Raw genomic sequence first — 23,739 nt, 5'->3', positions numbered from 1 at the left:
ATTGCTGCCAATTGCATTGCATTACAAGTACAAGTTCTAGTTTTACCATCCGTTTTGAACATAGTGGGCGTGTACCTCTGCATCACATGCATGCACAAATGGGTAACCTAAGAGCCCCTGTTGAGCCAAGAGTTTCCTCTGTGACCTGGCAAAGAATCGATGACAGTGTCTTGACACAGGGGACCAATCAATGACTTGAGGACACTGATAGCATACTTGATAACTCAACACACACAATTGCACTCACACGCAGAGAAGGACTCTGTCCTATCATCATTTCCCCATTGGGCTATGATTGGCCCCTGCCTGATGGAGTGCAGGTATAGTGAGTGACCTGGTATTTACCACTGAACGCCAGATCAATGCCCACCCAGTAGCAGACACAGAGTCAGGACAACCCCACAGCACTACTGAGCAGAGATCAAGGCCTGGCTGTTCCAACATTACAGGTGAAGAGCATTGCTCATTTAAAACACTATTGCAGTGCCTGTTTGGAGCGTGTGCCTGTTCGACCCTGGCTGATTGCTTGGTTCCCAGTATTTTCTTTCACAACTTTAACTATAAGAGCTATTTTCGTCTAGCCATCACACATACAGGTAGCAATGTGGCCTGGGCGGGGGGAGCAGGGAGCCTGGCTCAGTCTGCTGTGGAAGCCGCTACAGCACGTAGCAATGTGGCCCGGCCGGGGAAAGCAGGGAACCAGGCTCAGCCTACTGGGGAAGCTGCTACAGCGTGCAGAACGGCCAGAGAAATGTGCGCAACCGGCAACAAAATAACGTGCTGGAGAGCCTGGGCGTTTATCTAACATGTTTGTGTATGATTAATTTCATCATTTGCATTTAGGGTAGACAGCAATGTATTTTTGGCGGATAATCACTTTTTGGCACGACACCTGTAGCCCACTGCAAAGATATGCTTGGGCTCTCTGTTGGTAGCAGAGTCGGTGAACCGCAATCAATGGGCCACCGTCTATGTGGTGCTGGGCGGTATGACCAGAACATTAAGATTCTGGCGGTTTCACAGTACATCACGGTATTTTCTTTCTTTTGCATGACTGGGCCTTTATATAGGTTTATGGCTTATTCTACTGTCAGGAGTATTCTTCTCAGTTCTTGAATGTGTAGTGACCTGAGCCTCTCAGACCGTTATGCTAACTAGCAGTTATAATGTGACCCAGCACATCGTTCGGCGGTGTACAATTTATAACTGTACAAATAATAGTGTTTATGCAAATTGTTTATGTCACAAATTGTTGTGTGCCATGGTGTTTTACCCTGTTAAAGAGAGTTAGTTGCGGGTTATTAATGGTTGTGTTATAAAGTTACAACCACGAGTGAGAAGGGTAAGCAGCTAAAGGAGAAATCCGGCCGATTTTCTACCTGAATCTTGATCGCTAGATGCACTGAGTACTGTCGATAAGAAAAAAAACGACCAAAAATTGGTGCTAGCAAACTGGAGTTGCTGCTGCTAATGGCCAGAGCTCCCAGTTAGCTAAAATGCCAGTTGTGATTGTGTATAGAGGTTCTGGAGTGCCTTTGTGCCTCTTAACAGACACAAAATGCAATAAAAAATTCTGTGCAACATGAACAGGGCCCTTACCTCCTCAAGCCATGTGTGCCCAAAAGGAAGCTAAATTGGTTATGGTTAGTTAATATACATTACCTCCACAGTGGTTGCAGCAGTCTTCATCCTCGGAATGGCATTTTTCTTTAGCCGGCCCTGTTGTGTTGTGTCTGTGTAGTCATCCTTCTCAAAATGTTCCCTGCAAATGCGGTGATCTTTGTCACGTAGTACTTGTATGGGAGTTTGCACGTCAAGCTGAAGTACAACTAGCCACAACCGCAGTATCTCATGGTCATGGAAAGGTAGACAATGAAAGTTTATGTACTTGTATTTTCTCATTCTGTTGCCACAATTCGGAAAGGCACAAACGCAAACCATTTCTTTTCCACAGTAGATCAACACACGTTATTTTTACTCCAAGCTTCTTCCCTTGTGAACACCTCCGATCTTCACTTTTCACACACTACGCTCCCATCTGCACACCACTGTTTACCATTTCCTGCAACAACTGAATTCCCACGGGACTTCGGCGTGAGACTAGAGCTAGCCTTCAATAACACTATTACTGTGCAAGCCACAGGCATCATTTGGACCATTTCCATGTAGTTGCATAGTCAATGATATGATCATAACCACTACAGTGCTAAATTACCTATTTTTGAGGGGGAAATAAACTTCAAGTTTTCGTCGCGAAGGCATGACCTCTGTGATCGACTCTTCTGGGCCTTCGGTGAAGCGACCGATGGAAAAAGAGGTAGGTGATGGTTTCTTCACAATGTCTGAGTTGAAAATGCATCTTGTTGTCACCTAAGGGCGCTGTTCATGTTGCACAGAAATTTTAATTGCATTTTGTGTCTGTTAAGAGGCACAAAGGCACTCTTTAAAACATGCCCCCACAACTGGCATTTTAGCTAACTGGGAGCTCTGGCCATTAGCAGCAGCAACTCCAGTTTGCTAGCACCAATTTTGGTCATTTTTCCTATCGATAATATTTGGTGACATCTAGCGATCAAGATTCAGGTAAAAAGCGGCCGGATTTCTCCTTTAACAGGGGTCCCGTTCTAAATTCACTCACAGTTTTCTTTAGCCATAGTGCTCTCCGCGGTAATGCACCGGTATAACAGTATGTAAAAAATTCATATCATTTGGGAAATTAAGACCGGTATACAGCCCAGCATTACATCTGTACTGCGCATGCGACACACACACACACACACACACACACACACACACAAAGTAATTCATGTGAAATGATGTCTCATCATCACTCATGTAATTGCTAATTGCATTGGCAGTGGAATAAGTGTGCGGTCTCTTCTGCTGTGTGAAGAAACTTTGTATCTTCAGGAAACAGTAATATAGTGAAAAATACACCCTGGTTTTATAGTCGTATATTTCCATCATTTTCTGTCAGGGGTCTTCTATCAACTGTAAGAAATGGAAAATGGAACTGAGATTGTTCCATGTGAGATTCCTTTCAGAGACGTCAACAAACCTTTAAAGTTTTGCCACTGAAACTTGTGTTCCGGCACAACTTGAATATTGACTCGCCGATCACCCTGTCTACTGACCAACCCTATTGTAGTATCAATAGACAAGATGTAAGGTTGAAAAGTTCACCCATCTCTCCTCAGGGCCTAATTGGAGCTGAAGGTCAGGAAACGTGTATGTTCCTATTGGTTTATTGCCTTTATGGATCCAACAAGAGTGGTGAATGTGTGTGTGTCTTGCTGGCTTTTTCCATTTCAGAGTTATTTTTATTTTTTTAGATATCCCCCAAAACAAATTCAAATGTCTGTTATCTTTAAGTAACCAGACAGTGAGAGACATATTAGAAAATAAATGAAACAAAATGTTGTGTGACTAAAGCGTTTTCTCCAGCACAACTTTTCCATTTAGCAGAGTTCAATCAGGTATTGGAATGGAGTGCTGAATAGTTCTTTAAAGCTGAATTAGGCTGGACTGCTGTGTTACTGGTAATTAAGCGGGACAATAATTAGCTGCTAGTGGAGGAAAGAAAGGGAGGAGGAGAAGAGTTGCAGTGAAACACAAATGCAGCAAACAAAAACAACAACACATACAATTAAACTGCAAGGGATGTGTGCGTCTATCCCCCATGTCACAACAGCCAACACCCTCTCCAGATGTTGATGTGTGGACCAGATGGATGCACTGTTTGGTGTCTGATAACTTCTAATCACAGCTTATAGAATAAGAGTGGAACTGAGACAAAATCGAAGTTGATAAGCATGGAGGACATACTGGAATATGAAATGACAAAATAAAGAGATGAAGCAGGATGATGTTTAAAGGACACTTGTTTGAAGAGGACAAACTCACAAAAGGAAATTGCTCACAAGCAGCACTGAGTGTGTCTGTGAAGGAGTGAGAGAAAATTATGCTGTATAGCTTGTCTCCCTCTCCATCCCGGTTTCTCTGTCAGGAAAGGGTCAGCTTGCTGCCAATGCCTTGTGACTTGGTACCTAAAAATCAATTTAACATCTGAGCTAAACAAAGCCGCAGTGACCATCACAGTTACCTGGCTTACTGCCAGTTCCATTAGCTGTGTGTGCGTGTGCGTGTGTGTGCACGTGCACGAGTGTGTGAGAACTGCGCAAGTCAAGAGGTTGAGTAGTGCTGTTGGTGGAGCATGTCTGGTCTACTTCTGTATAACCCGTCTGTGTCGGAATATAGCGAGACAGGGATAGCAGCAAAAATGAGATCTAATACGTAGCTGATTTCTGGGAATACTGAGTGTCTGTTTCCCAAGGCGGCCAAACAACCAAGCTATCAGTTTCATGCGGACAACAACATTCGAAAGTTAAACTACACTTGTTCGTAAAATAAATTGCTCGATAATGATCAAGATCAAAGATAAAGATCCCATCACATTAAAGCAACACTATGTAACTTTTAGCTGCAGCTGTAGTTCCAATGAGACAACCTGTAGGGGGACCGAAGCGGGAAAAGTTACATAGTGTTGCTTTAACTAAGATTATTACGTGATGAAGGGTGTATTATATGTATAATGTAATAAATACACTGACTAATAATGTAAAAACATAATAAAATTACATTTTTAAATCATTAAACAATATTATTAGGTTTTATTGAGAAACGTGTCAAACCATCCATCCTTCCCTTTACCACTCTACAGCCACATCATCTAGCTCATTGGGATCCTGAAGCATTCCCAGGCTAGATGGGATAAGTTAACCCTTCCATATACTGGATTTGCTCTGGGATCTCTTCCCAGTTGGATTTACAAGGATTAACTTGAAGGCAGGTTTCCGAGCAGTGTCCTGATCAGCTGCCTTAACCATCTGAAATGGCTCCTTCCTTCCTCATCATGTCCCAACAGGCTCAACAGTAAAGGAAACTAGTGTCTGATTCTTGTTTAAATGCTCTTGTTTATTTGGTTACTACTACTACTCCCAATAATACTACTACTACTGGTTACTAAGGCTTGTGTCTATAAGGGTGGTTTACAAAGGTTGGAAAGTTAAGTGACCAGTTAATCAGACCTTCACCTTTAGGCTCAGATCCCTTTTCATTAGGACAGTCTGGTAGATGATCTGCATTGCTACGCAGCACCAATCTGTCTGTTGGGTTGGGGGGGGGTTTCTTTTCTTGCATGAGAACCGTGGACTCAGACTTGAAGATGCTGGCCACAATTCCAGCTGTTTCCGAGGCAGTTTCAATTCTTAATGAAGCAAGCAGGACTTGCTGAATTACCCGTCATCTGCAAAGAGCAGACACGCAATCTTTTGGCCAATAAACTCAACACTCTCTTCGGCTGCACATTGAGAGTGTGTTGATGGAAATTACATAATTGATGACATGGCACAGCATTGACAGAGCCCAGCATCCAGAAAAAATATAATTGTGACGCTGAAGAGCTGCTCTACTTTTCTACGACAAGGATGGAATCCACATTCCAAGACAAAAAGGAGAAGGATGCCAAGATCCTTCATAATCTTAGGCTGAATCTCATCCACCTGGTGTCCTGCCACTGTGGAGGTATTTAACTACCTCAGTTACCTCACATGCCCGACTGTTGGAAAAATCATGTCAGTTGGCCAGCCCCTTCACAACAAGGGGCTGCCTCCATGTGGGCTTACCACGTACAAGGAAGGATTAGGGTCTGAGATGTTGCTAGCCTGACAGAGCGTGGCAATTTGTACTGTATTCCCTGCCGTAAAACAGGCCTTACTGTCAGTCTCGGAAGCTGTTTTTGGTTACAGTCCGGCGACTCCGGCTGTGTTCACTAGAAGCTCCCAGTCAGCTAAATGAACGTAATGCACATTCAGAGCTATTGGCTACTGCAAACGCTAATCAATATCCGCGACCCGACAAGTCCCTCCCTAACCTCTGATTGGTTTGTACTCTATGTCGTCGTTAGTTGGATTGGTTAGGTTTAGGCATGAGGAGTGAGATTGGTTAGGGTAAGAATACAAGGGTAAGCCAATCAGAGGCAGAGTGAGGCAGGAAATGCCTTTGTCATCCCAGGAAACGCAAATCCCCTCGCTGTTAACTATTAACAAAGCTCTCGGTGAACACGGGACCAAACATACCCTCTGAAACTTACAGAGAAGTCCAGTTTGACGACAGGGAATACAGTACCAAGATGGTTTTTATTTCCGGGTTTGGTTTTCAGCTGTACAGCTAAATGAGCTAATGCTGTTACAGCAAGACGCCAGCAAGACAAAGGAGATGGTGGTTGACTTTCGCAGGAAGCTGCCTGGTACTACACCAGTGAACATCCAGGGTGTCGACATTGAGATGGTGGAGTCATACAAATATCTGGGTGTTCACCTCAACAATAAACTGGACTGGTCCAAAAATACAGACGTCCTGTACAAAAAGGGCCAAAGCCGTCTCCACCTGCTGAGGAGGCTGAGGTCCTTTGGTGTGTGCAGGACTCTGTTAAAAACATTTTATGACTCTGTGGCTGCGTCTGCAATCTTTTATGCAGTAGCCTACTGGGGAGCTGGGAGCACAGAGAGGGACAGGAAAAGGCTAAACAGACTAGTGAAGACGGCTAGCTCTGTTCTGGTCTGCCCTCTGGACACCATAGAGGAGGTGGGGAAGAGGAGGATGTTAGCCAGGCTGGCATCAATCATGGGCAAAAACCTCTCACCCCCTACATGAGACTGTGAGTTCTCTGAGCAGCTCCTTCAGCAGCAGACTGCTGCACCCTTCATTCCAGCAGCAGTCAGACTCTTTAATGCAACATCATAATGTTGCATTATGATGTTGCAAGCTATTTCTGCAATATGAGACATAATTTGACAATATTCTGCACTATGCATATTTATTTATTACTCTGTCACCTCCAACTGTGCAATATGTCATTTCTATTCATCCGCACCTTACTCATCTGTATATCTGTATATATCTGTATATATATATATATATATATATATATATATATAGATAGATAGATAGATAGATAGATAGATAGAGATACTTTATTTGTCCCGAAGGAAATTAAGGTGTCCAATAGCTTATACACAACATACATACACATAGGCACAGAGACATCCACGCACACATACTACAAAAATACAAAGGAAGATATTAATAGTGTGCCCTTACAGTAAAGTTTGGTTGTAGCATGTTTAAAGGAGCGGTGTGGAAAAAATGCAGAAAGGTGCAATGGTATCATAGTGCAAGATAGCGTCAGTGCAAATTCTATATCTATTCAAGTACAACAGGCAACACAACTTAACTATACATAGACACTAGTAAAGACTTGAAGAAAAGTTAAAGTTGAAAACTGTCCATACAGACAACAAGACAGCGTGGTGTATTGACCATACAGGCAAGATAGCAAAATGGGCAGATGGCTAATATAGCCAGTAAGGGAGTCAAACAGTGCCAATCAGTCCAGTCCAGGGTAGTCCAGGGTAGTTTATGTGTATGTATAAAGGCACCCAGATGAAGGCATGGTATAAAGGGCAGTGTGCAGAGCAGACTTAAACAACAATATACTGTCTGTTTATATAAGGGTGTTAATTGTGTAAATATGTTTGTATTATTACTATTATTATTATTATTATAACTAATTAAATTGTTTTCTATTTCTTATAATACTTTCTGTATATTTTTTCTCCTATGTCTATTTAATGTGTATTTGTGTTATTCTGATGTGTATAAAAAAAAATCTTTTGAGCTGCTGTAGCACAGGAATTTCCCCAGTGTGGGATTAATAAAGTCTATCTTATCTTATCTTATCTAATATAGCGGTTACATTAGCAACGAGTAGCCTAAAGCTAACGTTATCGGTCCAAAGCTCTGTCGTCAAACTGGTTTTCTAACTTTCATGACATCTTAACCCTCTGGAGTCAAGAGCTCTGCCACCATAGCTCAACAGGATAAAAATAAATATGTCATGTATTTAGATTAATAGCTTCATGAGTTTTTATCATGCAAGCATGGCAAAAATATTGACAGAATTTTACACTTTCCAATGTATCCACTGCCAAATAATAATAAATTACAAATAACTCAGTCACAGCAGATAACATTCCACAGGGATAGCGCAAACCCAGCCCCCCCCCCCCTATTTGCATCTCTATACAAATGCCGTTTAGTTTTGTATTGCAGGAGGATCTAAGTCACACTGGATTACACCCAGGAGAGACAGCACTGAGCTATCATTTTCTTGGTCGTGGTTGATCCGGCTAGCCAAATTTTCTTCTGTCTCCCAAGCAGGTGTAATTTAGAGTCGTCATTAAGTAACAAAACAATTGGGTCAGTTGGAATTCGACATCCTATCACATCAGATATTATTGATGTTGTTTTATTCCAGAACGTATGCACCTGTTCACACTCCCAGACCATGTGCAGGAAAGTTCCAGTTTGTTCAGGTTGGCAGAACGTGCAATAGGGAGTAGTAATGACTTTAGAGACGTATCTCTTCTGAGGAGTCCAATATGTCCTATGGCATATGTTGAAGTGGATCTGCTGGTGATTTGGGTTCTTGGAACAGTGGGAAATGTCCCAAATTGTATCCCAATTAATTACGTTCCCCTCCGGGCTCAGCTCTCGCTCCCATTTCTTTACTATTGGGAGTTCTCCTACGGATACTTGCATCAGTTTAGCATAAATCTTGGACACTAATCCTCTCACAGGAGAATCAACAAGCCATTTAATGATTGGGTGCATCTCAAGACTGTTCCCCCATGGTACTCCATAACATTTTAGGGCTAATCTTAAGTGAAGATAAAAGAAGAAGGATGTCCTAGGGACCTCAATGCTAGCTCTCAGGTCTTCAAAACTTAACATACCTTCATCATTGAATACCTGGTCTAGAGTATAAATACCTCTGTCACTTCACTGGTTATAAACAAAAGGTTTGTTACCAGACATTAAGTGTATGTTGTGCCAAATTGGGGTGTTCAAATGCCACTTATTGGTGTAGCGTAGTTGCTCCTCCACCTGTTTAAAGTTGGTCAATGTGTTGTTGATAATAGGGCCATAGGCTAGCATACACTTTTTTAGACACACACCTGTAAAGGCAAGGTCTTGCAGTCTTAGACTTCCAGTGAGACTTTGCTCTATTTCTCTCCATGGGACTGTAGATGAGGGGTCCATCCACACTCTGAGGGCCCGTAGCTGAAAGGCTCTGTGGTACACTTTAAGGTTGGGGAGGGCCAGGTCTCCCATGTTTGTGGTACGTTGCAGGGTAGAGTATTTTAGCCTAGGTTGTTTATTATTCCAAATATACTGCTGAATTACGGCATCAAGTTTCTTCCAGAAATGTATTGGTGGGGGTAAGGGGATCATTGTACTTAAGAAATTCACATGAGGAACTATGTTCATTTTAACAGCAGCAATCCTGGACCGTAGCGATGCCGGCAGCGGAGGCCAATTAGCCAGATCCCTTTGAACACTACTTAGTATAGTTTCATAGTTGTCCTGGACAACTCGCTGTAGCGATGCGTGAATGGTGATGCCCAAATATGTAATTTTACTTTGGGTTGGTATTGTATCACTAATAGCTGATGTTACCTGTCTGTTGTTAAACAGAAGAAGATTAGATTTATTCCAATTCATTTTATAGCCGGAGAATTTTTGGAACAGAGTCCTCAAGGTCAGATATGTACAGCAAAATATCATCTGCAAATAACGATATTGAGTTATTATTGGATTTAATCTGGACATTACATATTTTATTTTGCCTTATGGCCTGGGCTAATGGTTCAAGAGAAATCGCAAATAGCATGGGAGATAGCGGGCATCCCTGTCTCGAGCCCCGCGCGATGGGGAATGGCTGTGAATGCAGGCCATTGGTTGAGACTATGGCCGTGGAATTCGCATATAAAGTACGCACCATGTCAATGAATTTGGCTCCCAACCAAGCCTCTCCATTACTTGCCACAAGTAGTTCCACTCTAGGCGGTCAAAAGCCTTTTCCGCGTCCAGTGATAAATGGTGTACAACCATTAAAAGAGTAATTTTGCCTCAGCAAATCATTTAGCTCTGCTCGATTTGTGACTAAAAGAGTATGTGTAGATTTAGAAAAGCACGTCTTTAGAGACTGCTCTAACTATTTACAACGTTCTTCCAACTCCGCAATCCTTGCCTCTCTCTTTTTCTTCAAATTTGGCGCAAAGGAAGATGTGAAATCTCTAATAAATCCTTTAGTGGCTTGCCAGATGTACGCCGGGTCCGAAACTGAGTCAGTATTGATTTATATAAACTCTGCCAGTTTGGCTCTAAACTCTGTATCAAAATCTGTGTTTTGGAGAAGGGAATTATTAAATTGCCACCTTCTAGATCTTTCTCCTAACATATCACAATGGAATGTGGTTATCAGCGCATTGTGATCAGACAGAATTGCTGGTTCTATTGCTATCGTGTGGAACGTTGCCTTAATGCGGGAGTGGGTGAGGTGACGTGTGGAAAAAAAGGTGTAATCTTTGCTAGTAGGATTGTGCATCCTCCATATATCTGTAAGATGGTGGGATTCCACAACTGCATTGAACATGTCAGATATGTGTTTTGGGGCTTTCGTGTGGTTGACCCCTGATCTATCCTGATTTAAATCTAGTACCGCATTCATGTCTCCCCCTATAATTAGTGAATATTCATTAAGAGAGAGCAATTCATTGGTTAGGCGCGGGAAAAAGCTCTCATCATATGTAGCCGGTGCATATACCGAAACAAAGGCTATTTTCCTACTCTTTATCGTAGTACATATATATGATATCCTGCCTGATAGGTCTTTACTACTGTAACGTAAAGGTTCGGTATGTGGTGGTGGATCACTCTTTACGAGAACAAACAGCAGGATGGAGACGGATGACTTTCTCAAGCGGTACTTTACTGAACACCACTCACAACAACAACACTTCCTTGTTCAGACCTTCCACGTGACTGAACTAACCAATCAGAAGCGAGAACTTAGACTGAGGTAAACGTGAGGGAATCAGAGAGGCAGATTCAACAGAATATCCTGACTGTGTTAAATATGTAAACATGTAACTAATAACTGTGTAACATAAATATGTAAATGACTAACTGACTAAACATTGTAAATACATTTCTAGTAAATTAACTCAAATATAAATTATATTAAATTCTGAGCCTTACACCTTTCAAATATGAATTAACTCCACTTCTAAACCTTACACTACTTTTGTCTATGGTGAGTGCTCATTTCCGTGACAGCAACACAATGGAGCCCTTGGTTTTGGTGTTGTCACTAGATGAAGCAGCAACTTTGAAATATTTATTTTGTAGACGATTTACATCTCTTTTACATAAATGTGATTCTTAAAACTAAGTCCCAACCATCTATTAAAGGAGAATTCCAGTCGATTTCAACACGTAGCTCTGTTGTTTGTAAATTTGGAGTGCTGTCAGTAGCAAGAAAAACGAAAACAATCGGTGCTGCCTACACTGTGTTATCCTCCTGCTAGCAATAGCACTCAACAGGCTTAAACAGGGCAAGTTTTAAACTTATTTTTAGCCTCTAAACATGCTCGAAATGTCATTAAAAGTGCCTACCCATGTGAAGTGATTCCTTCTGAGTGAACACAGTGAATCTGACTGCAGTAGATGTGAAAGAAATGCATGAAAGTTCTGCTAATTCAGCCCTGTTTAGTTCTGGTGTTGAGACGGCAGTTGAGTGCTTAGGGACTGTCTACAAACTACAACACAGAAAAGAGATACAACAAAAATATGTAGGCTATTCATTTAATGATTAAATAAGGTAGTGTCTCCAAACTTACCTCAATTATAACTTGATTTATAACTCAATTATACCTTGTCTCCTGCCTCCGGGCCCGATGGCAGCTCCCATTCCGGTTGCTCACTCACTTCATAACTTAACCAAGACTAAGATAACACTAAGTCGCCCGAGAGAAAACAAGGATCAATTGACTTGTGGCACAGGTTGAAGGAGACTGTTTGTGCTGAGATAGGCCTACACATTCTTCGTATGAGATGGCCCACAATAACAATGATAAATGATCACGTTTGCGCATGACTGACATGTTTCGTTTTTACCCCCAAAACGGAATATGTGGGGTCATGCCTGTTTGTTGTACATCACTTAGGTTTTGGTATGTGAGGCAAAGATGAACCTACTTTACTGTTTCGAGGCTTGTATTTGCCCATGTTAAGTTGTGATATCACCAGTTAATATGGGCATATATTTCTCTCATATGTTAACCTGTGTTAACGTAGACTAGAAGTCCGATATATAGATAGAAATCACAAAATCATTTCAGGGGTGTGTAGTGTAGTGGTATAGATGATGTAGAAGCTAGTCTGGCAACATTTTTTGTCCATGACATCCAAGGTTCGAATCCCAGCTAAATCTGTAGTGCATTGTTTTGTTTTATTTTTTTCCGTTCATACAGTATGTGTCGTATTTGTGTGGATAATGATTAAACGGACATGTATTACACATAAACTGGTGATGTTTTCAGCGATATCCATTATTTTGTCTCACTTGCAAACACTTTGTGAAAATGTGAACCTCTGGCACCCGAGGGGCGGAGGCAGAGCAGAACGCTCTTAAAAAGTAGGCAGGGCCTTGTTGAATATTCACTGATTTTATTCAAATATCACCAGTTAACATGATCACCAGCTAAACTGGCACACCGGAATGGAAATTTCAAAGGAGAAAATACTGGCTTTAGCATATATGTCAGAGAAGATAGTATTTCAACTTAGCATTTTTCCTTGATATCTGGAGAAATATTGTGGCATTTTTTTGATTTAATAGAGTAAATATTACATATTGGACCTTTAATATGCACACGAATAATGCCATCGGAGGTCAAGGGAATAATTTATGACACCGTTATAAAAGCCTTTGACAGAGTGATCAAACTTTATGACATTTTAATGACAAGTCCAAATTGTTTCACTTTACTTGAGGTCAAGGAAAAATCTTCATTACACAATTATAATGGTCTCATGACAGCCAATGTAAAAAACAATCACTTATCACAGTGTAATGTAATGTTAACACATAAAGCTAAATACTTTCTTTAAGGTTTGATAATTAGGCCTGTTATGACATATTTATGAAAGGTTATGTTGTCTAGGTTAATGTCAAGTTATCATAAGAAAGACATTGACAGGTTATATTGTCTTGCTTAATGTCAAGTTGTCACAACACAAACATCTCAAACAATGCTAACTTTGCATTAAAATTGTCATAATTTACCAAATGACACTTAATGACAACAGTCATAAGCATTCATAAAGACTCCATGTTCATGACATGTGTCATATCATGGTTATGACAGTGTCATTTCAGTCTTATGCACACCCCTTCAAATAAAGTGTTACCTAGCATTGTCCAGAATTGTATTATATTAACATGCCTCAAACATTGCCAGTATAAGGTGTTAACCTGCTAGGACAGAATTTGTATTGTTAATGGGTAGTGGTGCCTCCCCATGGAAAAAAACTACAACCTCATCCCAACCTCTCCCAGCCTCCATGTTGCCAGGGCTAGTTTCCCCTCCCTTGCAGTTCCAGATCTTATACTGCCCTAGCACCTCACTCAAGTTCTCCCCTCTTCTCAGGAGTCTCTTTTCTCTCCTGAGATAAAACAAACAAGAAAAAAGTGGTTTGACGCATCTGTAATCACCTTATACGCTGGAACTGAGGGCTTTTAATTTGCCCTGCTTTTAATTTGTTTTCACAGCAGTTTCAAGCAAATTGAATTTGTTAATTAAAGCAGCAAAATGAAATGCTGAGCATTATTGACGAGATGCTAATTGGGTTAGTGTGGAAATTGGAAGTGGGAGTGAAGTGGGGTGGGTGGGGGCTAACGAGAGGGTTGGGGGGGCTTAGGGCGTTTTGGGGTATCAATAGTCAGGACAAATCACATTACAGAACAGCGCAAGAAAGGCTACATGCCAAGTGGCCCCATGGTGGCTGCATTATAGTCTGTGTGCACGCACAATACATCTCCCCAAGCCTTTTTTGGCAGTCATACCCAAACACAGATGTACTTCTTCCTGATTTCTTTCTAACACAAATAAACATATTACATACACACACGCAGAGTTGCATCTGTCTTATTCCAATAACAGAGGCTTAGAAAAATACAGTAATATATGGTATATTTTACATATACAACATATTAAATACTGGATCCAGATACAATTTTAAAACTTATCAGGGGTGCTTTTAACACAGTTGGCCAAATATAACAGGCTACAGGGAAGACTGTGATGGGTAATATTATTTACAAATTTGATTGGTGAGAATAATTGCAGGTTTTGCTTTAAAAGTTTGTTGTCATCAATACTTGCAATTAGCAATTTTACAATGTTATAAATCAATCAACCAAGTCCAGGGCTATGATAAGGGTCTCTATTTGTCTCAATCTAGCGCACAAGTACACAATATTAAAAAGGACAGCAACAATATACAGTTGATTATAAAATAAACATCACCATTGTTATTATCAGGTGTACTTGGATAGGCTTCGATAATGGAAAATCAAATCTTCCTTTTAAAAGCATTACACTTCCAGACATGATGTACATAATGGGGTGGAAAGAGAGTCTAGTCTGGCTTATCCTAAGAGGAGGCTGATGGATTTGTCGGGGAGATGCAGAGTTCACACGTACAAATATACTGCTGCACCACAAATACAATATAAATATACAGAACTCCAAATAGGCTTTCAAAGGCAGATGATGCTCCTTTTTGAGCTGAATCTACTTACATTTGAAGATATATTAAAATCTTGGACATTATGCTATAACCATGCACCAAATATGATGCGGTGTAGAAGACAATGTGGTCTGTGCATTTAGGCAACTAAAGGTAAAGGTACGATAAATTATGTAAGTGTTGCATTTATTCATTTTTGGATACTGTGAGTAAAGTATAGCCTGTGACAACTCCCAATTTATTTAGATAATCCACAAAAAAGTGGAATTCCATTGGTCAAATTTAACCAAAAAATGTATAGTCCATCACACCATGTTGTTTGTCACAGCAATAACAATCTGTTTCTATCTGTCTTTTATAGTCAATGACATACTTCTTCTATTTATACTCTAATTTAAGAAAGTCTTGGTATGAGCCAATACTATCCTCTTCCCTGAAGTATGCCTGTTTCATTTTTAAACACAAGTACTCTCCTCTTAGTTTCTAAGCATATTGGTAATATGGTTAGTCTGAGCTGCTTAGCAGTACAGTTTGTTATTTTTTTCTTAGTGAAGTGCTTGTTTGGCTGTGCTACTATTATAAATACTGAAAAAGCACTCCACATCCCATCTGGTCTCTGCACTTAAGAACGCCTCAAGCATTCTGACACTATTGCAAATAAAAATAAATGCTTTAGAAAAGCTTTAAAAAAGAAGGAAACAAGTTATAATGGATATGACATTATGGTATTTTTGTATAAAGATACTCGATGAGGACTGTTGGGAATGTGCAGCATTGAAGGAATTCTGTGTAGTGGTTAGAGAAAAAGTCCTCTCTTTTGGTTTTAATAACTGTTTACTACTTTATTTACCTATTTATTTATTAACATTTTTGTAACATTGTTTGCAAAAGTCCTACTAAATTAATGAATATCATTTTGCTTCGACCACACTCCCTTAAGGTGTTTGTGTCTGCATACATTCTGTCCATACATACAGTGTGTAGTAAATTTCCTAGGCACAAGCAAAGGAAACTAAAATACTCCCCATCCCCCTGCCCAACAGTCTAGTATTAAACATCACTCCTTAACCAGCTCATTGACCCCTCAGAGCTCTGCTGAGCTGTTCAGTACTAAGATCGCTCTGTCTCCCTGCGGGCATGTTGGCCCAATGCACTACTAATGAGAAGAATTCAATCATTTGGCTTGAGATCCACACGGGTGAAGGACAGAGGTGTCGGGTTGGAAGGAAGAAAGGTAAGGAGGGAGAAAGGAATGAAATGAAGAGACATCTAGCCAAAAAAGCATCATTAAGAAAGAGATAGAGGAGTGTTGTTTGGAAACAAATGATGAGAGGCGGAGAAAAGAAGGGAGAGGGAGAGGAGCAGTGAGGTGGGTAAGACGCTGAGCAGTGGTTGAATTAGGGAGGTGATTATAGCGCTAATTACAGGCTGAGCCGCTTCATTGATAAGGTCCCAGCCTATACCTGACAACGCTTACTGCCCTATTCTCTGTAATGTTGGAAATACTCAACTGCAAACACATACAAAGAGGGTGGGGTTTGAGAATGGGAAGAAATTAGTAACCGGCCTCTACGCCTTCCTCTTGTCTTACTATCCTTGTTAAATCAACATACAGCTCCAAATCCCAGCTATCAATGCAAGTTACATATTTTACATACAAAACAAAACACAAAATAATAATATGCTATGCTATAACCTCCCCAGTGCCTCATATTTCCTGCTTAAATCATGCATTCTGATTATGAGGTGTAAATGAAATCTGGAGATAGTCTAGACAATAATGCAAGCCAGATGGTTTTTCCACATCTTGCATACAGTAACTGACAGCACCAATGCTGTCTGTCTCTCCACTTGTATGTTTTGGAGTGCCATTGACACAGTTAAGTATTTCTGTGGTTGGGTTTATGCTGATATTTGACTCTTAACCAATTGATTTCATCAACCGCAGCCCAGCCTATCCTAAGGTTATGACTCTGTCCTTGACCACCCTGACAAACAGATTGTACAGCATTTCTACAAGGTCTCTATTTCTACCAATTATATCACATAATACTTCCATTTGGAGAGAGAGAATCTGAATGCTATTCATGGTTGCTATTACCAAAATGTCCTCATCTAAGAGAGTGCACTCAGCAATGCGAATCAACCTGAAAGGGATTGAATTGTTGGGCACCACTGTATTTTATGCTGCCAGTAAATAATCTATCTTGTAAAAATTTGCAGCACTGTGTTTTGTAATCATAAAAAGGATAAGTTTGGGGGAGATATGAGAGCCGTTCTTTTGAGAGTGCTGATTACAGCAGGCACCATCTGCGTGGAGCACACAGCTGCCTACCTCATCAGAATACCTAATATTCCAATGGAGGGGCTCTAAGTACCTGGCAAACCCAAGTAGATAGATAACAAAGAGCCTATTAAATAACGGACAAAGTGGCCTGTGAAGGTAGGGGTGGGGGATGTGGAAGTGTGTGGTGGGAATTAGTCTTTTAGCTCCACACATACACTGAGATGAGATAGCCCCGAGTTCTAATTAAAATTCTCATTCCCATCTCAGGTAGTAATTTTGATCTGAGGAAGAGTGGAAAGTTTGATGTCTTGCAGACAGCTTGCTACTCTCTCTATCCCTCTCTCTGTATTTCTTTTTCCTCAGTCTTGATCAAAATCAATGGTATCTGCTCAACCTGGTAACTCTTCCTTGCCCTTGCTGGCCCTCAAAGTCATGTTGGAGCCATCTAATTTACAAATAAACCCCTCTGCTACAGAGTAATATAGATTAAAAAAAACCTTTACTACAGCATGCTGAATGTTGACACACACACACACACACACACACACACACACACACACACACACACACACACACACACACACACACACACATGCACATACAGTATACGTTCTTATAATGCCCTGTGCCTTCCTAGTCAGATAAGGATTTCCTCCAAGCTTACTTGTCCTTTTCTCCTCTGGGTATCTAAGGGAGATCTTGAATGCAGACATTCTGCTGGCCAAAGCAAGAATGGAGTAAGTCTACACTAAACTGCAAAATGGTGACCTTTAAAAAACAAATCCTGTAGTGATGGACATGCAGTATGCTAATTATCAGTAAGTATAAATCGAAACAGGAAGCACACGCACATACTTGTCACAAAGAGATTGTCAGGATACCCTTGGCTGGGAAAACATCGGAGCAAGAATTAAAAGAGCAAATCATCCCGCTTGTGCTGCCAATTTGTCAAGACAACATGTTGTTTTCAGACCCTGTTGCATTGTAGTGCAAAGCTACATCACAGCTGGGTGTGGTTAAAAACAGAGCTGTGACGATTATTTATCTATCGATCAAATAGTCGATCTACAGAAAAATAAATCCAGTCCAGTCTGACCACAGAGACAGACAGAGGTACTGGGAGGCCATAAGTACATGCATGCTTCCAAATTGCAGCTTGTTTTATCATGTCATGTTTATTGTAGTGCGTTCTATTTTTCCTCTCCATCTAATAGTCACTCTCCAAGCTCTCTCTCTCTCTCTATTGCTTTTCCCCTTTTCTCTGTCCTTTTTTCCAGCTCATTACTCCTAAACAATTATATTTCGGTAGAAAGCCTCTCAGTCGCAGCCTGCTGCTGGCTAAAATGAAAACAGTCAGTGTGGAGGCAAGACGATGGATCACAGTGTCAACGCCAAAGTTATCATCACCTTGCTTGATTTATATTTTTTCAGTACTTTTTTCAATGCACTTTGCACAATACACTTACACACACACACACACACACACACAAAGTTTTCCCAGATAAGCAGGCTGCCTGGGGTGGTGTTCGGGTGCTAACTGAATGGCCATCATTCTGACACAGCAGCTTCATTGAGGCTGTAAAATTAAACAGCCAATTTCACCTGGTAATTGGATAGTGAAGTATTCCTGGTCAAACTCCCTGTCGTGATACAGTAGCATAATGCAGAACAGAATGAAAACATAGGGCAGATCACCACATTTAACTGTCACAATGGTGTCAAACCGCAAACTTCCTATGACACCATATTAAAGGAACACGCCGACTTATTGGGACTTTAGCTTATTTACCGTAACCCCCAGAGTTAGATAAGTCCATACATACCTTTCTCATCTCCGTGCATGTTGTAACTCTGTCTGACGGCCCCACCGGTAGCTTAGCCTAGCACGGATCCTGGAGGTAATTGGTTCCAACTAGCCTAGCCGAATAAGTGACAATATAACGCCAACATGTTCCTATCTACATGTTGTGATTTGTATAGTCACAGCGTGTACAAATAACAAGGTCACATGAGACACAGCCATCTTCTAACCGTATATAAACTGGGAACTATATTCTCAGAAAGGCGAAGCAGTGCTACTTCTGCTACTTGGGCGGAGTGATATGCTTGCAGCACCTGAGAAGCCCCGAGCAGAGAGTAGCAATGCTTCGCCTTTCTGAGAATATAGTTCCCAGTTTATATACGGTTAGAAGATGGCTGTGTCTCATGTGACCTTGTTATTTGTACAAGCTGTGACTATACAAATCACAACATGTAAACAGGAACATGTTGGCGTTATTTTGTCACTTATTGGGGGCAGTAGGCTAGTTGGAACCGGTTACCTCCAGGATCCGTGCTAGGCTAAGCTACCGGTGGGGCCGTCAGACAGAGTTACAACACGCACAGAGATGAGAAGGGTATGTATGGACTTATCTAACTCTGGGGGTTACGGTGAATAAGCTAAAGTCCCAATAAGTCGGTGTGTTCCTTTAAGTCTATATACACGTGTAGATCGACTTTCAAACGACAAACCCTCTGAGCTGTGAAGAGTGTAAACAGCTACAGTTTGTTTGAAATGTAGCACACTAACTGAGGATAGCGCTGCTATACACAGAAACACGTGTTAAATGATACATATCTCAGGGTCAGACATTAAGAATTCTTTCAGTTAGTCTCTCACAGGCAGAAGCAGAAGCCTTAATTGCCATAAATACACTCTAATTAACAGGCTGGAGATACTGTGATGTTTTACACTCTGCACACACAGTGCAAAAATAGCATTTACAGTACGCTGTAGTATTTGTTAATTACCAGTGTTTGAAAGAAGGGCTAATACACCAACGGATGGCAGTACCTCAGGGGTTAAGCTTCCTCTTTCTCACCATACTGTGTTTGCTAATATAAGCTACTGAGACGCCACCCTTGGGTGGTATGAACTCTGCGTTGTGCCTTTGCGAGGATCAAACACTCAAATGAGCCGTGATGATGGGCCTAGTGATACATGCTGCTGTCTCCAAGCTCTGGCCACAGAGGGTTTCCTGCATCAACCCATTGCTCTTCTCCTTACTTTCCTCACCCTTAACCTCAGGCTCTACTGTTTGAACTTAACTTCAGAGGACCTTTACATTTTTAATGAAACTTTTCACTGGACCAAATGCTGCTGGTTAAGTTGTCCTTTTTTAATTGTGAATAGCTTATTAATCCTATTTTTCGTGCCTAAACTCAACCAAAACATAATCATAGCTGTGGAAGATCAGAAAACAGTTATGTCTTTGTAACATTGACATGTAACATTGTTTTAAGGCCTTGGTGTATATTGGTGGCACCAGATCAGAAAATGCTCATCTGGGTTTTTCAGACATGTTGGTACAGTTCTATTGAAACTGCAGCTGGCAATATAGTTTTAGTTCAGAGCACTGAAGTCACACTTGAATTAAGTTATCAGCTGCCTTATTCACACTACATCGGCTGCTACAAGTTGACTAGTAACATCCAATTACATTCATGCAGGTGTTCATCGTGGCCATTACAATCTTATACTACATTATTACTCTGCTGATACACACATGCTTATGCATGTTTGTTTTGGGACATTTTAGGCCTTCATTAGACAGGACAGTTGTAGACAGGAAATGGGGAGAGAGGGGAAATGACATGCAGCAAAGGGCCACAGGTTGGAATTGAACCCATGACCGCTGCAGCAAGGACTGAGCCTTTGGGGTGCACGGTCAACCAGGTGAACTACCCAGGCGCCCCTAGTTTATGTATGTGGTTGTTAAGGTTGTTAATACTCTTGGCGGAATCCTTGTTCCTTACTGTATAATCACTTCTTTAAATCCTCAATTTCTAAATAAATTATTACATTGCATTAGGAAATACTCACTGTACAATCAAAATAACAGCATGAAAGCTATTTTTACAAGCAAAGTAATGTGTATTACTGTAAGAGAGAAAAAGACGTTTCTTTGGGTATCACAGACCTTGTTTGGCACAGGGAAACATGCATGAGTTACACACTAGGCACTATGAGAAAAACACCAGCCAAAAACAATTCAGGCTGTTCAACTTGTGCATCAACAGTCTAGTCAGCCAGCCAGCCAAGCAGTCAGTGTCAGGGATGAGACAAGGCCATAATCCAATTCTGGTTTTTACACGGCGTCATGCCTTTACATTTGACAGCGTGATTGATGTGTATGTAAATGTGTTTTGAGGAGGGCTGAGAACAGCTAGTTAAAGCAGACATTTAGGGTTGCCCTGTCAAAGACAAATGAGGGGAAGGAGAGAGAGAGAGAAGAAGAGGGAGGAAGGAGAAGGAATCCAAAAGTAGGACAACTATTGATCCATGAATGAAGATGGACACTGGAGGAGCCCTAGACAAGGCATTATGTACCTCTCGAGCATCACTCTGAATGCATAGGGAGGCAGTTTGACAGTTCCACAATGGCATACTACAGGGAGTCTCTATCAGACACACCAAACAGGAAAAGGTTACTGACTTTTCAAGTGCCCTCTCTATAGTCCTCTCTCACCCCTGGTCCTTCTTTTCCCTTCGCCACTCCTTAAGTCAATAGAGAAAGCACTGAACATTGAGGTCAGATGGTCAGATTTCTCTCAAGACACTGCTAGTGTGTGTGTGTGTGTGTGTGTGTGTGTGTGTGTGTGTGTGTTGTATGTGTTGTGTGTACATGTGTATGTCTTGATGTGTGTGTTCCTGTGAGCATGCATGCTTTCTCTGTTCACGCTCCCACACGTCCCTGTGTCATGTGCGCACTAAAGTTTAACAACTCCAGGGGAACAGTAGGTGACAGGAACCTCAAATCTACCCGCCCGTTTCCACAGCAACCAAGGAAGGAGGAGTGAAAAAGGATGAAAGGAGTGAGGGAGGGAGGGAAGGAGGGAGGTAATAAGTCTCATCTCACTCACTCATGCACACATCCACAGCTATTTGAAGACATCAGTCATTGTGGTCAAGTCGTTCCGTTGGAACTTAGCATGCAGGCACTAGCCTGTGTAACTGGCGCCTGTAATCTGTCTCGATGTTGTCGATTTATTATCCTAAGCAGTGGGGTGAATGCACTCATTTTCTATCCTTCATGATTGACAATTGGGCTAAAGTAAACCTCAAATGATTTGAGGTGTGTGAAAAAAGTCTGATTCCACCAACTGCTAACTTTTGAAGCAGGAAGATATGGGGTACTTAGACACTAATTTAATTAGATCACATTAGATGGAACTGATTTGATTAGATGAAACTGAAATTGGGCCATAAGAGCAGCAGGTTGTAACAGGATACAGCTACAGAAGAAAGAGATGCAACAACCAAAAGGAGATTGTATAAATATACTTACACTGACAAAGAAATAATATATGAATAAAAAATTAGCGCATGCAGAATACACTTTGCCTCAGAAAACACCACTGGGAACTTCACTTGAAGTTATTGATTTTGCTCGGGCCCAGTGCCTTAATGGTATTGATGGGATTTGGTTGATTCGTTTTGTCATGCTTTAGAACAATACTCATTATTACTAATAAATGCAGGGTTATCTGTATTGGAATGAGCTTTAGTTTCTCCGGTATTCTTTGGCTGCATATTTGCGTGTCTTGCGTGTCGTGTCTGCCTGCCACTCCACTGACGTAACAAGCTTAAAGCATATGTGTTGAGTTAGTGTTGCTAACTCATTAAAATACACACAGAGGGGTTTTTTCATTAGAGAGAAGGGTCCTTTCAAATTCTGCCTGCCAAAATAGAATTGAGGAGGCAAACTTGAAAAGAGAAAGCACACGTACATGACATATCTCAAAAGTGTGAGGCAAACAAATGGAAAATGAAGACATTTTTCTCTGAGACTGCTGTTGATTCTCGTTCTCCCTCGCTATCAATAGGAACTTCTGCATGGAAATGGAGAAATGGATTGATGGAAAACAGAATACTCATTTCCTGCAAAGTGTTTCCACAGCCATCAGATGGCATCAAAATATGAGACACAAAAAGATGGAAAGAAAGAGAGAGGAAGTGTACAAAGAGCAAGAAATCATGAGGGAGTAAGTGCAACAGGAAGAGACCCCACATACCTCCTCCATGCCCCCTTGTGCCCTAGGACCCTGCGCCATGCTCTGATGTGACTGATGAAAAGCAGGCCGCAATCCCTTTCAATTTGGCCAGTGTGCCCCAGTCCTGTTAAAGGCAATCGACTGGCTGAACAGAGGCACTATATCACAATATGCAGGTGCAGACGAGCCCGGCAGAGGAGAGAGGAACGACATGGCGCCTTAGGAGAAAAAAAGAGACCCTGGCATCCATCTCTCTCACACTTAGGCTGACGCTCGACCATGGGGGAGACACACACACACACACTCACACACACACACACACACACACACACACACACACACACACAGAGACACACACAAAGGCTAGGGCCAGGCAGCAGTGGGAGAGCAAGAAAACGAGAGGTGAGAGAGAATAGAAAAGTGGAGGAAAAATGGAACCCGTCACTTCCTTCATTTCTTTTTTTTCTCACTTTAGGTAAAAAAAAAGGACAGAATAAAATAAAAAATAAAAAATGTATTCTGTGCAACTGGAGAGTGGGAAGGTGTAGAGAAGAAAAAAGAAAACCTGTCTGCAATGAGAGCAAGGTGTTTGTTTGTGGTGGGTAAATGCCTGCGTAGGCGTGAGAAGGCCAGTTGCTTGGCTAGAGCTGTTTGTTATCGGGGGTCTCCAGGCCCCCCAAGCGTGCCGAGCTGCCGGCCCG

At 41.4% G+C, this 23,739-nt stretch overlaps 1 protein-coding gene and 1 long non-coding RNA gene across 4 annotated transcripts in view; one reads left to right on the top strand and one right to left on the bottom strand.

Annotated features, from left to right (window-relative positions):
- agbl4 (ATP/GTP binding protein-like 4) overlaps positions 1–23,739 on the bottom strand; it is a 461,627-nt gene that overhangs the window by 104,044 nt on the left and 333,844 nt on the right. The window lies entirely within an intron of this gene.
- LOC116055384 lies at positions 1,703–20,164 on the top strand. The gene is made up of 3 exons (XR_004106274.2): positions 1,703–1,812; positions 3,019–3,021; positions 20,154–20,164. It is a non-coding gene; the product is annotated as an uncharacterized LOC116055384 (long non-coding RNA).

The sequence above is a fragment of the Sander lucioperca genome, chromosome 11, assembly GCF_008315115.2.
Source record: "Sander lucioperca isolate FBNREF2018 chromosome 11, SLUC_FBN_1.2, whole genome shotgun sequence".
In the NCBI taxonomy this organism is placed as follows: Eukaryota; Metazoa; Chordata; class Actinopteri; order Perciformes; family Percidae; genus Sander; species Sander lucioperca.
Note: the sequence above shows the minus strand (reverse complement) of the source record. Positions and strands in the feature narration are given on the sequence as shown.